Below are 14,225 nucleotides of genomic sequence, written 5' to 3' on the forward strand. Positions count from 1 at the left end.
CACAAATTATTACTATTCCCAACAAGACAACGAAGTGATGGTCTTTACCCACCATGGAGACTTATAAAGGCTACTTCCCCCCCACCAAAAGTTCCCACGCAGAGCGATGTTGTTTACTACATCATTATGCATATGTAGCGTGGTTCGTTCTGCGTTGTGTACTTTTAATCAGGACACTGCCACAACTGGAATTCTGATGGTTGGATAATTTTTATTCGACCTGCACACGAAGAGACAAAAAAATTATTTTAGCCCTTGGTGCAGCCACAGCTCTCGGGCACCTTGCTAGTTGAAGGTCAGGCAAAAGAGAACAGGTGCTGCATGCACACATTCAGTGCCTAACAACACACTATACAATACAAGTAAAATGATATACAACATAATTCTGACAAAATAAAAGACATAACTGCACACCACGAGACAACACACAATAGGTTAGCCCTTGGTGCAGCCACAGCTCTCAGGCACCTGCGTGAGCACATAGAAACTCACTCAAACACTGACCCAAATACTCCCGAGTTACAATAGGTAACCTAATTAGCGAGCTCGGTGAAAGTTGTTAACATAAATCGTTATATTGTCCACATTGTAACAAAACCTATAGTTGCGTAACAGCACTTTGTGTAACTTTACCACAGTTTTATATTGACAAATTACGGCGCCAAGGACAACATACCTTGCTAGTTGAAGGACAGGCAAAAGAGAACAATAAGAGGGTACATAAATACAGATAACCCGTGATGGACCAAACCAAAATATACAAAACTTTTACAATTAGGTGTATTTACAATATAGATATATAAAAATGTTTGTACACCAAAAAATTACATTAGCTATGCAGCTGTAATTAAATAAAAACCACATTGAATTATTATTATTATTATTATTAACTTATTAACATCCCCTCTTGACCTGGCCTAGTTGAACTGTCCTTGTGTGCAACTTGGTGCATAATCTAGGGGAACAACATCACACTACTACATTCACCCCTACTGTTTTACACTAGATTATAAACACAAAACAAAACACATTACCTCGAAGGTAACAAAGCAAAGAAAGAAAAAAAACATTTCACACCCACAGGGCGACAGAGTAACCCAGTGTAGTCCCTTAATTCTAGACCCACAAATGGTCGATCAGCTGGAAAGCTATCCCGTGAAGGATTAGGAAAAATAAGAGGTAGCTAATCCCTTATTCAACCCTATACAAAAAATGCCAAATACATTTTTGCTGATGAACTACACACAAAGTTACATGAATTGTCAAAAATATTAGACAAACCCACAAATCACTCTAAGACCCACTTAGATTACCACATACACACAACAAAGAAAAGGTAGGCAATATCCTACCGTCACTGAGAAACCAAGAATTGTTTCATTTCCTGTGTAGACATAGTTTGGATTAGCCTATTCACTGGATTAATAAATCTACCTAGTCTAGTCCGAACACCCTCACCCAAAAACCTAGCAGGAATGTCACGGACAGCACCAACCGTGCTCAAAGGTCTAACCTCAGGTTGGGGAGTACTACAGATCAGCATATCCGGAGCCAGCACACTTTCAATTTCCGACTCAACACTAGTAGTGTCAGACGACTGATCAGAATCCTGGTAGATTGTCACAGACCAGACTGACAAAGCATTTTCAACCAAGTTAACAACATCAGGCACAGCACCATCCCAGCTGAGTGGAGTTTCACTATCAGAATTCTTGTAGGCTTTGGGGATCTCAGCCCCGAAACCTGAAGGATCTGGAGAAGGTCTGTATGGAGGAGCGGGCCAAAATCCCTGCTGCAGTGTGTGCAAACCTGGTCAAGACCTACAGGAAACGTATGATCTCTGTAATTGTAAACAAAGGTTTCTGTACCAAATAATAAGTTCTGCTTTTCTGATGTATCAAATACTTATGTCATGCAATAAAATGCAAATTAATTACTTAAAAATCATACAATGTGATACAATGGATTGTACATTCCGTCTCTCACAGTTGAAGTGTACGTATGATAAAAATTACAGACCTCTACATGCTTTGTAAGTAGGAAAACCTGCAAAATCGGCAGTGTATCAAATACTTGTTCTCCCCACTGTATGTACTGGATATAATTTTTATTTTACATTTTTAGTCATTTAGCAGATGCTCTTATCCAGAGCGACTTACAGTTAGTGAGTGCATACATCATTTTTATTTTTCATACTGGCCCCCCGTGGGAATCGAACCCACAACCCTGGCGTTGCAAACGCCATGCTCTACCAACTGAGCAACATCCCTGCCGGCCATTCCCTCCCCTACCCGGGACAACGCTGGGCCAATTGTGCGGCGCCCCATGGGTCTCCCGGTCGCGGCCGGCTACGACAGAGCCTGGATTCGAACCAGAATCTCTAGTGGCACAGCTAGCACTGCGATGCAGTGCCTTAGACCACTGCGCCACTCAAAGGGTGCCAGCTTTGCAACCCATCTCTGCTCGCATGCATCGTCTCGGCTTTGTAAGAATATATTTGAGTGGATTGTTGTCGGTCCACACAGTAAACTTATGCCCTCGCAGCCAATGGCTGAATTTATCATGAATGGCCCATTTCATGGCTAGAAATTCCAGCCGGTGAGCAGGATACTTGGATTGTGCATGATTAAGAGATTTACTAGCAAAAGCTATCGGCCTGGCTATGTCCTTCCCATCTTGCACTTGTGATAGTACAGCTCCCAAACCACTAGTAGATGCATCCACGGAAAGTAGAAATGGCTGAGAAAAATCTGGATGAACCAGCAGTGCCTGGTCAACTAGTGCTGATTTCAAAGCTTCAAAAGCGAGTCGACATTCGGCAATCCAGTCTGCAGCAGTGAGCCTGCGAGGGGGACCAGGCCTCTTCCTACCCTTGCCTCTCCTAGGCTTCTTCTGACCTGTAGTTAGCTGAAACAATGGCCTAGCAACCATGGAACAATTCTCAATGTAGTGCTGATAGTATACTACCATACCAAGGAAATAACCTATTTTGATAGGAGACGGTGTGACACCATCAGCTTCACTCTCAGCTTCACTCTCAGTCACATTCAAAATGGTTTGAACTTTAGCAGGGTCAGTGGCTACACCCTCCTGAGAAATGATGTGGCCCAAAAACTTTACAGACCTCCTCAGAAACTTGCACTTAGACGGAGACAATTTAAGGTTGTGCTCCTGCAACCGCCGAAAAACAATCTGAAGTCTCTGCAGACTCTCTTCCTCCGTCTTAGCAAAAACCATCAGATCATCCAAGTAACAAAGGAGACTTAGAACGTTTTGGTCACCAAAGATGGTCAGCATCATTCTCATAAAAGTAGCCGGGCTGTTGCAGAGGCCCTGAGGTAACCGATTGTACTCGTGCAGACCTAAAGGGGAGGAAAAGGCAGTGTATTTCTTGTCCTCTTCATGCAGTGGCACGTTGTAATACCCTGACGTCAAATTCATTGTGCTGAAGAAGGCATTACCTCCCAGCGCGGCCAGTACATCAGCCTGATGAGGCAGGGGATGAGCATCCTTTACTGTGCGGGCATTTAACCACCTGAAGTCAGTACATAGGCGCAAGTCCCCATTCTTTTTCCATACCAGCACCAATGGTGAGGCATACTCGCTGCTGGATTTTCTGACGATTTCCTTTTCCTCCATATCATCCAGTGTTTCCCTGAGTTTTTGGTAATGAGCTGGAGACAGCCTACGATAAGGTCATCGAAATGGGCGGTCATCAGTCAGCCGTATGCGAAGGCAGAACTCCTTTGCCTCGCCACAATCTAGGCTATGTCTAGAGAACACTGTGTCATACTTCCCAATTAAGTTGACAAGTTTATCTTTCCAGAACTGTGAAACTGGACACTCCTCAACAGACAGGCCTTGAAGTCCAAGATTCCTCAGTGTACTGTTGCCATTATCTACACTGCCACCAACTGAACTCTTAGCTGTCAGACTGCCATGTGATCTGTCACATTGAGCCTTTGCCACATTCTGATGAGCTGCTTGCTGCTTGACATTATTAAAATACTCCAATGCAATGCAAGGGTACACATCCGCCACTTTAACATTTCGTCTCAGGGTAACTGCCGATGTTGTTAGATTCACAATCTTCACAGGGAGCCATCCATCCCCCCACAGAGGCGTAACTACTCTCCCCACTAGTATGTGTCGATTCACACAACGAGACGTGCTGGGCTCGACAACAACAGTACTGCCCACAGAGAGTTTTGTCTTTGGGGTTAGGCGGCCCCACACCAGATGCTCACTCATGGGTTGGAGCGTTACTGCTCTCTTCAACTTAATGGTGCCCACTTTATCTGGGATGGAGTCTCCTCTCCATCTCTCCAGATTTGACATCACACTGGCTAGAGGAACCTGGTGTACCCGCCACCCGCCAGTACCTGTCATTTGATTTGAACTGTCTAATCAGAGACTTCAACACATTAGTGCCCACAATGAGTTCATCAACCTGCCCATCAACAATAAGCACTGGGACTACATAACAGAAGCCATAAAGTTGAATTTTTAAGTCACACATGCCCACTGGGCTAGTTTGTTCCCACCACAACCCACCAGGATGATGTCTGAAGGAGCTAGAAAGTTCCCCTCTACCACTCCTGCCTCCCTCAACCGAGGTACAATATCTGCGCGCAGAGTAGTAGCCATGGACCCACTATGTAACATCCCCTTCAGCTCAACTTTATCCTGTACTAGCACAGTGGTGTAAAACAAACTGTCATTCTGAGTAATTCTCATTGTGTTCTGAAAAATGACTGTGTTGTTCTTGGGTACTGACTCACAAAAGTAAGAATAAACAGATTGGATATCATCATCAGTGGTGGAAAAACAAGAATGCCCCACATTGCCCTCCTCAGAACGGAGGCTTTCTAGTTTTCCTGAGACCTGCCAGTCTGTCCACATCCAGGGTTCTGTCGCTGCCCAGCCTCACTACAGTCAAAGCTCATGTGGCCCGGAGAAAAGCACTTGACGCACAGCTGGTGCATCTGACAGTGATCTTTGGTCCAGTGATTAGTGCTTCCACAGACAGCGCACTCATGCTGACGTTTGTGGAACTGTTTACGGGGCCCTCTACATTTAACATGTTTAAGTCATTTAGCAGACGCTCTTATCCAGAGCGACTTACAGTTAGTGCATACGTTACTTATTTTTTTTCATACCCCCCGTGGGAATCGAACCCACAACCCTGGCGTTGCAAACACCATGCTCTACGAACTGAGCCGGCCATTCCCTCCACTACCCTAGGCGACGCTGGTCCAATTGTGCGCCGCCCCATGGGTCTCCCGGTCGCGGCCGGCTACGACAGAGCCTGGATTCAAACCAAGATCTCCAGTCCCCCAGGACTGTGTTGTGTTACCTGCTTGACAATAGTATTGATGTCCCCCAGGAGAGCAGCAGCAGGTTGCACGTTGTTCCCCATCTCCTCAGCACACAGATCAACCTTGACATTGACCTTGACATAAATAACGTATGTGGAACGTTACTACAACATACCAGCAACGACACGACAGGAAGAGTGCCGTGCGTGACACATGTAACAGCAGCTGGAGGAGTGGCCAAACCTCAAGCTAAACACAACAGAAATAACCAAGCACCAACACATAATGCTAAGGCTGACACACACACGTTCCCTTTTATAAACCGGGTGACTCGAGCCCTGAATGCTGATTGGCTGAAAGCTGTGGTATATCTGACCGTATAACATGGGTAACGTTGAGGGAGGAGGTCAGAGACCTGGCCGTGTGGTGCCAGGATAACAACCTCTCCCTCAACGTGACCAAGACAAAGGAGATGATTGTGGACTACAGGAAAAAAAATAGGACTGAGCACGCCCCCATTCTCATCGACGGGGCTGTAGTGGAACAGGTTGAGAGCTTCAAGTTCCTTGGTGTCCACATCACCAACGAACTATCATGGTCCAAACACACCAAGACAGTCGTGAAGAGGGCACGACAAAGCCTATTCCCCCTCAGGAGATTGAAAAGATTTGGCATGAGTCCTCAGATCCTCAAAAAATTATACAGCTGCACCATCGAGAGCATCTTGACTGGTTGCATCACCGCCTGGTATGGCAACTGCTTGGCCTCCGACCGCAAGGCACTACAGAGGGTAGTGCGTACGGCCCATTACATCACTGGGGCCAAGTTTCCTGCAATCCAGGACCTCTATACCAGGCGGTGTCAGAGGAAGGCCCTCAAAATTGTCAAAGACTCCAGCCACCCTAGTCATAGAGTGTTCTCTCTGCTACCGCACGGCAAGCGGTACCGGAGTGCCAAGTCTAGGTCCAAAAGACTTCTCAACAGCTTCTACCCCCAAGCGTTAAGACTCCTGAACAGCTAATCATGGCTACCCGGACTATTTGCACTGCACCCCCACCCCATCCTTTTACGCTGCTGCTACTCTGTTAATTATTTATGCATAGTCACTTTAACTCTACCCACATGTACATATTACTTCAACTACCTCAACTAGCCGGTGCCCCCGCACATTGACTCTGCACCGGTACCCCCCTGTATATATAGCCTCCCTACTGTTATTTTATTTTACTTCTGCTCTTTTTTTCTCAACACTTTTTTTGTTGTTGTTTTATTTTTACTTTTTTGTTAAAAATAAATGCACTGTTGGTTAAGGGCTGTAAGTAAGCATTTCACTGTAATGTCTGCACCTGTTGTATTTCGGCGCATGTGGCCAATCAAATTTGATTTGATTTGATTTGAAATGTATTTTGACTGTTCGAATTACGTTGGTAACCAGTTTATAATAGCAATAAGGCACCTCTGGGGTTTGTGGTATAGGGCCAATATACCACAGCTAAGGGCTGTATCGAGGCACTCCGCGTTGCATCGTGCTTAAGAACAGCCCCTAGACGTGGTATATTGGCCATATACCACACCCCCTCGGGCCTTATTGCTTAAATATAGATGTACTGTACAGCACTAAGACAGCCATGACATTATTTGGAGAGACCACAAAGACTTATAGAGAAGCTATATAATTGATAGACTAAATCCAATAGACTGAGTCAAATACCTTTATACCTGGTTACAATGAACTGTAGTTCACTATGAAATGACCTGTGACTAGGGTTGCAAAATTACAGTTACTTTCCCAAAATTCCCAGAAATCCCTGTTGGAAGATTCCAGAAATCAGAACGGAATAAGCAGAAAATCTGGAATCCGAAAAAAAGAAGGAAAAAAAAGAAACCCTACTGGTGACCTTTGACCTAGCTGGATGACCTTTACTTGGGTGTCAAACCTGGGGGGAAGGCCAAAGTGCAGGATCCAGTTGAGTCTGGCACCAAGTAGGACCACAACATCAGACTGGAGCAGAGCTCTGCAGTCCCCACCAAGACCATAGAACCAGGAGGATAGGAAGAGGAGGAGGAGGAGGAGGAAGAGAGGAGGAGGAGGATAGGAAGAGAGGAGGAGGAGGATAGGAAGAGAGGAGGAGGAGAGCAGGGACAAAACAAAATGTAATGAAAAGAGGCTAGTTATAGGAGTGTGTAGTTGTTTGATTGACACCAGTTTACATTGACATGACCTGGCCAGGAGAGACTAGTTATAGATAGGGATTTCAGGAGTTTCCTGGTCCGTTCAAATGGTCAGGGAAATTCTTGGTCCTACTTATACAGTCAATGGTCTGTACATGAATATGATGCCAGCTGAGAGAAGGAGAGGCTGACCTGGAGCGGGCAGCAGCAACACAGTTGGGGTGATCGTCAGGCAGCACCCCTTTACCCATGGGGGTGGGCAGGAAGGGCAGGTCACACCCCTCCACCAGCTCCTTCAGAGCCCCCTCTGCTCTTCAATGGGCTGCACCTGCAGAGGGACACAGACAGAGGGCACTGCCACACGGATTTCAACAGACTGGCCTTCACAACTGGGATGCATTCAGCTGAGCAAAACGTTGTGCAACGTTCAGATAGAAATATAGCATGTAGAACGAACGTGCCTCTCGGACAGGTAGAATGAGAAATCATGTCAACAACATTTGTCGACTGAACGTGGCCCAGTTTTCAACTGAACCGTGGTACAGTGCTATATGTGTTAAAGTGCGTCTCAGCTGGCTATTGATCTCTCTTGGACAGACGCACGTAACATAACTGGAAGTAGCGTCTGTCAACAGACTGGGATGTGACAACTTTGTTCCGGTACGCTGATTTTTCACCACTAATCATTTGGACAAATCCCGATTACGCAGGTGCTCGCATCTTTTCAATTTCAGAACGGGAGGGGACATTTGGCCCATAAACTTGCCTGAAACTTGCAGAGAGTTTCCGTTTAGGGGGGTGGAGAGTTCGCAAGTGGCGTTAGTATCTTTCTCTTAACATCTCCCCAGACCTTATCCAAGTATCTGACGCAATTATGCAAGATTTTAGTTCTGTTTCCCCCAGATTATTTGGCTATTAAAAAAGCAATGCCTACCTTTGCCAATGATGAGTAAAGGCCGTTTGGCTCCTTTCAGGACCGCCAGTGCTTCTGTGATCGCCATATGGTCAGCCATACTCACAGGAGGAGGTGGACTACAGGGCACCTCTCTGACAAAGGAAATAATAAATAATAGGTCAAACATTAAACATGTTACCTAGCAACTTTATTGCATATGTAAATAAACCATGAAGGTCTATCGAGGCTTATTGCTATTCTCTGATGAGAATATTTTGATATAGTGCTATATTTTCTAAGTAATTTAATTTCTGGTTCACTTCAGACGTTAAAAGGTATAACAAGATAAAATAAAAATGACTACGGTGATGTGAATTCAGTGGTATACATATTCAACAGTAACACATTAGTATACATTTTAAATGGATGAAAGACAGTGATGGCCATTAACCTGGCTCTGCTCCTGTCCAATTTAGCATTGACCATGTCCCCAGATATGTCTACGTATACAGCACCTGGACGTCCATACATGCTAGTGCGTGCTGCCTTAGACAGACCAAACACCCTTCCATTCAGATCAATTAAGGCTGTGCTGTGCTCTTATGAAGCAGTTAAGGTACCTTGCTAAGCTGGAAAATTAGAGGTCAGAAAACAGACAATTGCAGGTGATACCAAATGATATGAAGAGGACTACACAGAGGGAGTCAGAGTAGACTGTGTACGTTCTCTACCACTGAGGAGATCATATCCAGACTGCTAGACCTAGCAGAGAACTTACTGTACAATCTGCATGCCTCCACCTGACAGAGAAAGAGGACCAAAAATAACAAATTATTTCCTCTTTCAGCAATTAAACTGCTAGGGCCAGTTTCCCAGACAGAGATTCTCTATTGAGTTTGCTTTTTAGGCCATGACTAGGCTTAATCTGTGTCCTGGGAAACAACCCCCTACTGTTCAATAGTCAGAAATGTCATGGTTGAATCGGTACCTGTGGAAACTCTTGAAACGCCCCAGTGGTCTCTTGGTTTTGATCTGAGGAGCCTCCAATAACAATCACAGGCCTACAGAGAGAGAGGTATCACACAATGACATCAACTGACAATCTGAGATAGTTTGGAGTCCTCAGATCATTTTTTGCAGTGTGCGGATAGCATCCCTTCTTTTGAAAGGACCACTGAACATGAGTAGTAGGGTCTTCTGTTTGTGGAGTTCTAGCATACCAGCAGTTCATGTTAGCGTTGGCCATTCCACCAAATGAATGGATGAGTCCCGGTCCAGACACAACCAGACACGCACCTGGACTGGAGAGGAACAGACAGACAGAGGGACAGACAGAAAGACAGGCAGACAGACACACAAAGGGTCAGACAGACAGGCAGACATAATTAGCAATGCAAAAAAGCTATGAAACTGACCCTCACACACTACACGCTCCTGTAGTCTATGTACGGGTAGTTAATATCACATGATTTGGGGAGAGCTGGTTTAGTAATAAAAAGGTGGCTTATGGCTTGTTCATTGCGCATTCCCACATACTTGATTCCTGAGGCTTGAGCTGCCATAGCTACTTCAATGACTGGAACACCAACTATTCCAAACATATATTCTACATTCTGTAGAGAGATACATGTAGATACAGTATATTTACCTTTTTTTAACATTTTTAGTCATTTAGCAGACGCTCTTATCCAGAGCGACTTACAGTTAGTGAGTGCATACATTTTCATACTGAATTGTATATGAATTGTTACAATGTAGTTTAGATTTTCTTTGCATTGACACACACATTGGCATGCATCAACAAGGGTGTTAACATATACTATTCCACATAAATATCTAAATGTTTTTCTACAACATTATTAATAGTTAGCTATACCAGTGCAATGACCTATGGCACACTTTCACAACTCGTAGTGCTACATTCTCACTGCCAAGGACATGATCAGCGACTAATATATTATTAGCAACACGGTTACACAATATAACACTGTTTTATATATATTGCACACACTTCACCTGAGCTTTTAGTGTCTCTGCAATGAGCTGAGCCCCAGTCACATCTTCCATTATTATTGTCGAGAAATCTGTTCAAAGTGCAAACGCGGTTATCAATGATTTCTTGGACTTGTTGTTCAGTAGCTTATAAATCGTGTTTAGATCTAATGCAAATCATTAGTTTTTGTCTGCTTTCCAGCATGCATTACATGAGTAGCTTTTTCTTCTTCAGTGGGGTTTATAGGCAGTTGGCATCCAACGTTATGGTGCATTACTGCCCCCTATTGTACAGAAGTGTGGACATGAGCCGTGCAATAGCAGTCATGAATATTTAATAAACTAGTAGCATTTTTCTTTTTTTATTGCAAGAAATACATAATAAGCCCTCATTATGTGTTTATAACTGCACTTTACTTAACACTTAACTCAATTAAGTCATTATGAGTGTATGACAGTATGAAAAAAAAAATGTATGCACTCACTAACTGTAAGTCGCTCTGGATAAGAGCTTCTGCTAAATGACTAAAATGTAAAATGTAAATGACTTGAGTGTATGCATTATAGATATAGGCTTCATAGAAAGTGTTACAAATGTTCTCCTGTCATCTTATAGGAGATCCATTCATGGATTTAGTTATGGCTTGAGAATGTGACTGGTCTACGGAGTTCTCCTTTATGTCTGTCTTTATATGTGACAACAACTTTTCTGTATTGTGTATTTCCACAATCAATAATCATAAAAGGTACTTCACTATGAATACTTTTGACTATGTGGTTTGAAGTACTTTACCGTTATCTTGCACATACATGAAGACTACTATAGACAGAAATCAATGCAGTAATGTTTTATTAAATAAAGGCTCTGATTAAAATATCATATTAATAAAATCAGGCATTTGGCTAATTCTTCTTCCCAGAAGCTCCTCTGAATGGTTTGGAGATGGCTCTGGAGAGAGCGTGTAACACCCTGACTATGAGTGGGCGTTTACGGGACTGGGACTCCTGGGGAGCAGGGGCCGGTGTGGTTGTCAGGTCCTCCTTGGGAGGGGGAGTGGATGGAACCTCTGGAACCTCACATTCAGCATCTGTCATAAGAACATTTCATAATCAGAAAATGAATGTGTGTGTTTGTGTCTGTCCATCTGTCCGTCTGCCTGTCTGCCTGTCTGTCCGTCTGCCTGCCTGTCTGTCTGCCTGTCTGTCTGCTTGTCCGTCTGTCTGCCTGTCTGTCCGTCTGCCTGTCTATCCATCTGCCTGCCTGCCTGCCTGCCTGCCTGTCTGTCTGTCTGTCTGTCTGCCCGCCCGTCCGTCCGTCCGTCCGTCTGTCTGTCTGTCTGCCTGTCCGTCTGCCTGTCCGTCTGTCTGTCTGCCTGTTTGCCTGTCTTTCTGTCTGCCTGTCTGTCTGTCTGCCCGTCCGTCTGCCTGTCAGTCTACCTGTCTGTCTGCATGTCTGTCCGTCGGTCTGCCTGTATCTGTTGTCACTGTTTTAACAAGCTTGTCATAGGGTGATACATCAATATGACATTATCGATGCTTATCACTTACCCTGTGAAATATGAGTCTCTCTGAGACGTTTGGTAGGCAGCGCATCCTGTTCAGGGTGTCTCTTCGGTTCCCCTTTTGTCTTGAACAGCTGTTGACAAAACACATCAGGACAACTGAGCCTGTGTAAAATACCGAGTGTGCATCCCAAAAGGCACCCTATTCGCTACGTAAGGCACTACTTTTGACAAGGGCCCAGAGAGCTCTGGTAAAAAGTAGTGCACTATATAGGGAATAGGGTGCCATTAGGGACATAGCCATTGACTCTCTCCCATGTGTATTAGGATTGCATTACAGCGTCCTCACTCAACCTCCTAAAGACAATTACAACAGTATTGTTCTAATGCTGAGAGACAATAGGGGTGTAGTGAATCTGTAGGGTAAATTTCAGCCCTGCCTTACAGATTTCAGCCCTGCCTTGTCCCCTGAGTGGCGCAGTGGTCTAAGGCACTGCATCGCAGTGCTAACTGTGCCACTAGAGATCCTGGTTCGAATCCAGGCTCTGTCGCAGCCGGCCGCGACCGGGAGACTCATGGGCGGCGCACAATTGGCCCAGCGTCGTCCAGGGTAGGGGAGGGAATGGCCGGCAGGGATGTAGCTCAGTTGATAGAGCATGGCGTTTGCAACGCCAGGGTTGTGGGTTCGTTTCCCACGGGGGGCCAGTATAAAAAATTAATAAATGTATTCACTAACTGTAAGTCGCTCTGGATAAGAGCGTCTGCTAAATGACTAAAATGTAAATGTAGATGTAATCTCAAAACACAGAGCACCCTACCTTAATCATGATCTTTGGAAACGTATGCATTTTCGGTAGGAAACGCCACTTCCTGTTCTTCTTAGTCTCTTCCCCTCTGGCAGAGGGAAGGCGGGCCATGCCGTCAGCCTTTACATCAGCCGGGCTAAGGCTCCTGGCAGGGAATTCCTCAGTAGCCTTAAGGTCAGCTACAACACCATGAGTGATGTCACTTGTGGCATTGCTGGTGTCTGAGTGAGAAGAGCACGCTAGTGTGACCGACCTGTGTACAATAACTGGGAGAAGAGGACGCAGCCATTGAAGTCAGTCACTGCATCCCAAATGGCATTCTTTTCACTTTATAGTGCACTACTTTTGACCAGGACCCATAGGGTCTGGTCAAAAGTAGTGCACTAAATATGGAAGAAGGTGCCATTTTGGACACAACCAGTGAATTTTACATCATAAAACGCAATGTTTTTTGTTTTTTTTTCACCTTTATTTAACCAGGTAAGCCAGTTGAGAACAGGTTCTCATTTACAACTGCGACCTGGCCAAGATAAAGCAAAGCAGTGCAATAAAAACAACACAGAGTTACATATGGGGTAAAAAACATAAAGTCAAAAATACAACAGAAAATATATATATACAGTGTGTGCAAATGTAGCAAGTTATGAAGGTAAGGCAATAAATAGGCTATAGTGCAAAATAATTACAATAGTATTAACACTGGAATGCTAGATGTGCAAGATATTATGTGCAAATAGAGATACTGGGGTGCAAAAGAGAAAAATAAATAACAATATAGGGATGAGGTAGTTGGGTGGGCTAATTTCAGATGGGCTGTGTACAGGTGCAGTGATCGGTAAGGTGCTCTGACAACTGATGCTTCAAGTTATTGAGGGAGATAAGAGTCTCCAGCTTCAGAGATTTTTGCAATTCGTTCCAGTCATTGGCAGCAGAGAACTGGAAGGAATGGCGGCCAAAGGAGGTGTTGGCTTTGGGAATGACCAGTGAGATATACCTGCTGGAGCGCAGACTACGGGTGGGTGCTGCTATGGTGACCAATGAGCTAAGATAAGGCGGGGATTTGCCTAGCAGTGATTTATAGATGGCCTGGAGCCAGTGGGTTTGACGACGAACATGTAGTGAGGACCAGCCAACAAGAGCGTACAGGTCACAGTGGTGGGTAGTGTATGGGGCTTTGGAGACAAAACGGATGGCACTGTGATAGACTACATCCAGTTTGCTGAGTAGAGTGTTGGAGGCTATTTTGTAAATGACATCGCCGAAGTCAAGGATCGGTAGGATAGTCAGTTTTACGAGGGCATGTTTGGCAGCATGAGTGAAGGAGGCTTTTTTGCGAAATAGGAAGCCGATTCTAGATTTAACTTTGGATTGGAGATTCTTTATGTGAGTCTGGAAGTTGAGTTTACAGTCTAACCAGACACCTAAGTATTTGTAGTTGTCCACATACTCTAGGTCAGACCCGTCGAGAGTGGTGATTCTAGTCGGGTGGGCGGGTGCCAGCAGCGTACGATTGAAAAGCATGCATTTAGTTTTACTAGTG

At 44.7% G+C, this 14,225-nt stretch overlaps 1 long non-coding RNA gene and 1 pseudogene across 2 annotated transcripts; both read right to left on the minus strand.

The window, feature by feature from the left end:
- Window positions 1-5,314: 5,314 nt before the first annotated feature.
- LOC311118907 (2-hydroxyacyl-CoA lyase 1-like) lies at window positions 5,315-10,452 on the minus strand (annotated as a pseudogene). The gene is made up of 9 exons: window positions 10,397-10,452; window positions 9,606-9,686; window positions 9,374-9,446; window positions 9,108-9,185; window positions 8,837-8,931; window positions 8,425-8,537; window positions 7,683-7,818; window positions 7,228-7,333; window positions 5,315-5,440 (listed from the first exon to the last, which is right to left on the minus strand). The product of its transcript is annotated as a 2-hydroxyacyl-CoA lyase 1-like (transcript).
- A 930-nt stretch (window positions 10,453-11,382) lies between these two features.
- Window positions 11,383-12,896, minus strand: LOC311118918. The gene is made up of 3 exons (XR_014611888.1): window positions 12,698-12,896; window positions 11,926-12,013; window positions 11,383-11,465 (listed from the first exon to the last, which is right to left on the minus strand). It is a non-coding gene; the product is annotated as an uncharacterized lncRNA (long non-coding RNA).
- Between the last annotated feature and the right edge of the window lie 1,329 nt (window positions 12,897-14,225).

This window comes from Coregonus lavaretus, assembly GCF_964263955.1.
Source record: "Coregonus lavaretus genome assembly, contig: HAP1_SCAFFOLD_63, whole genome shotgun sequence".
NCBI classification, from domain to species: Eukaryota; Metazoa; Chordata; class Actinopteri; order Salmoniformes; family Salmonidae; genus Coregonus; species Coregonus lavaretus.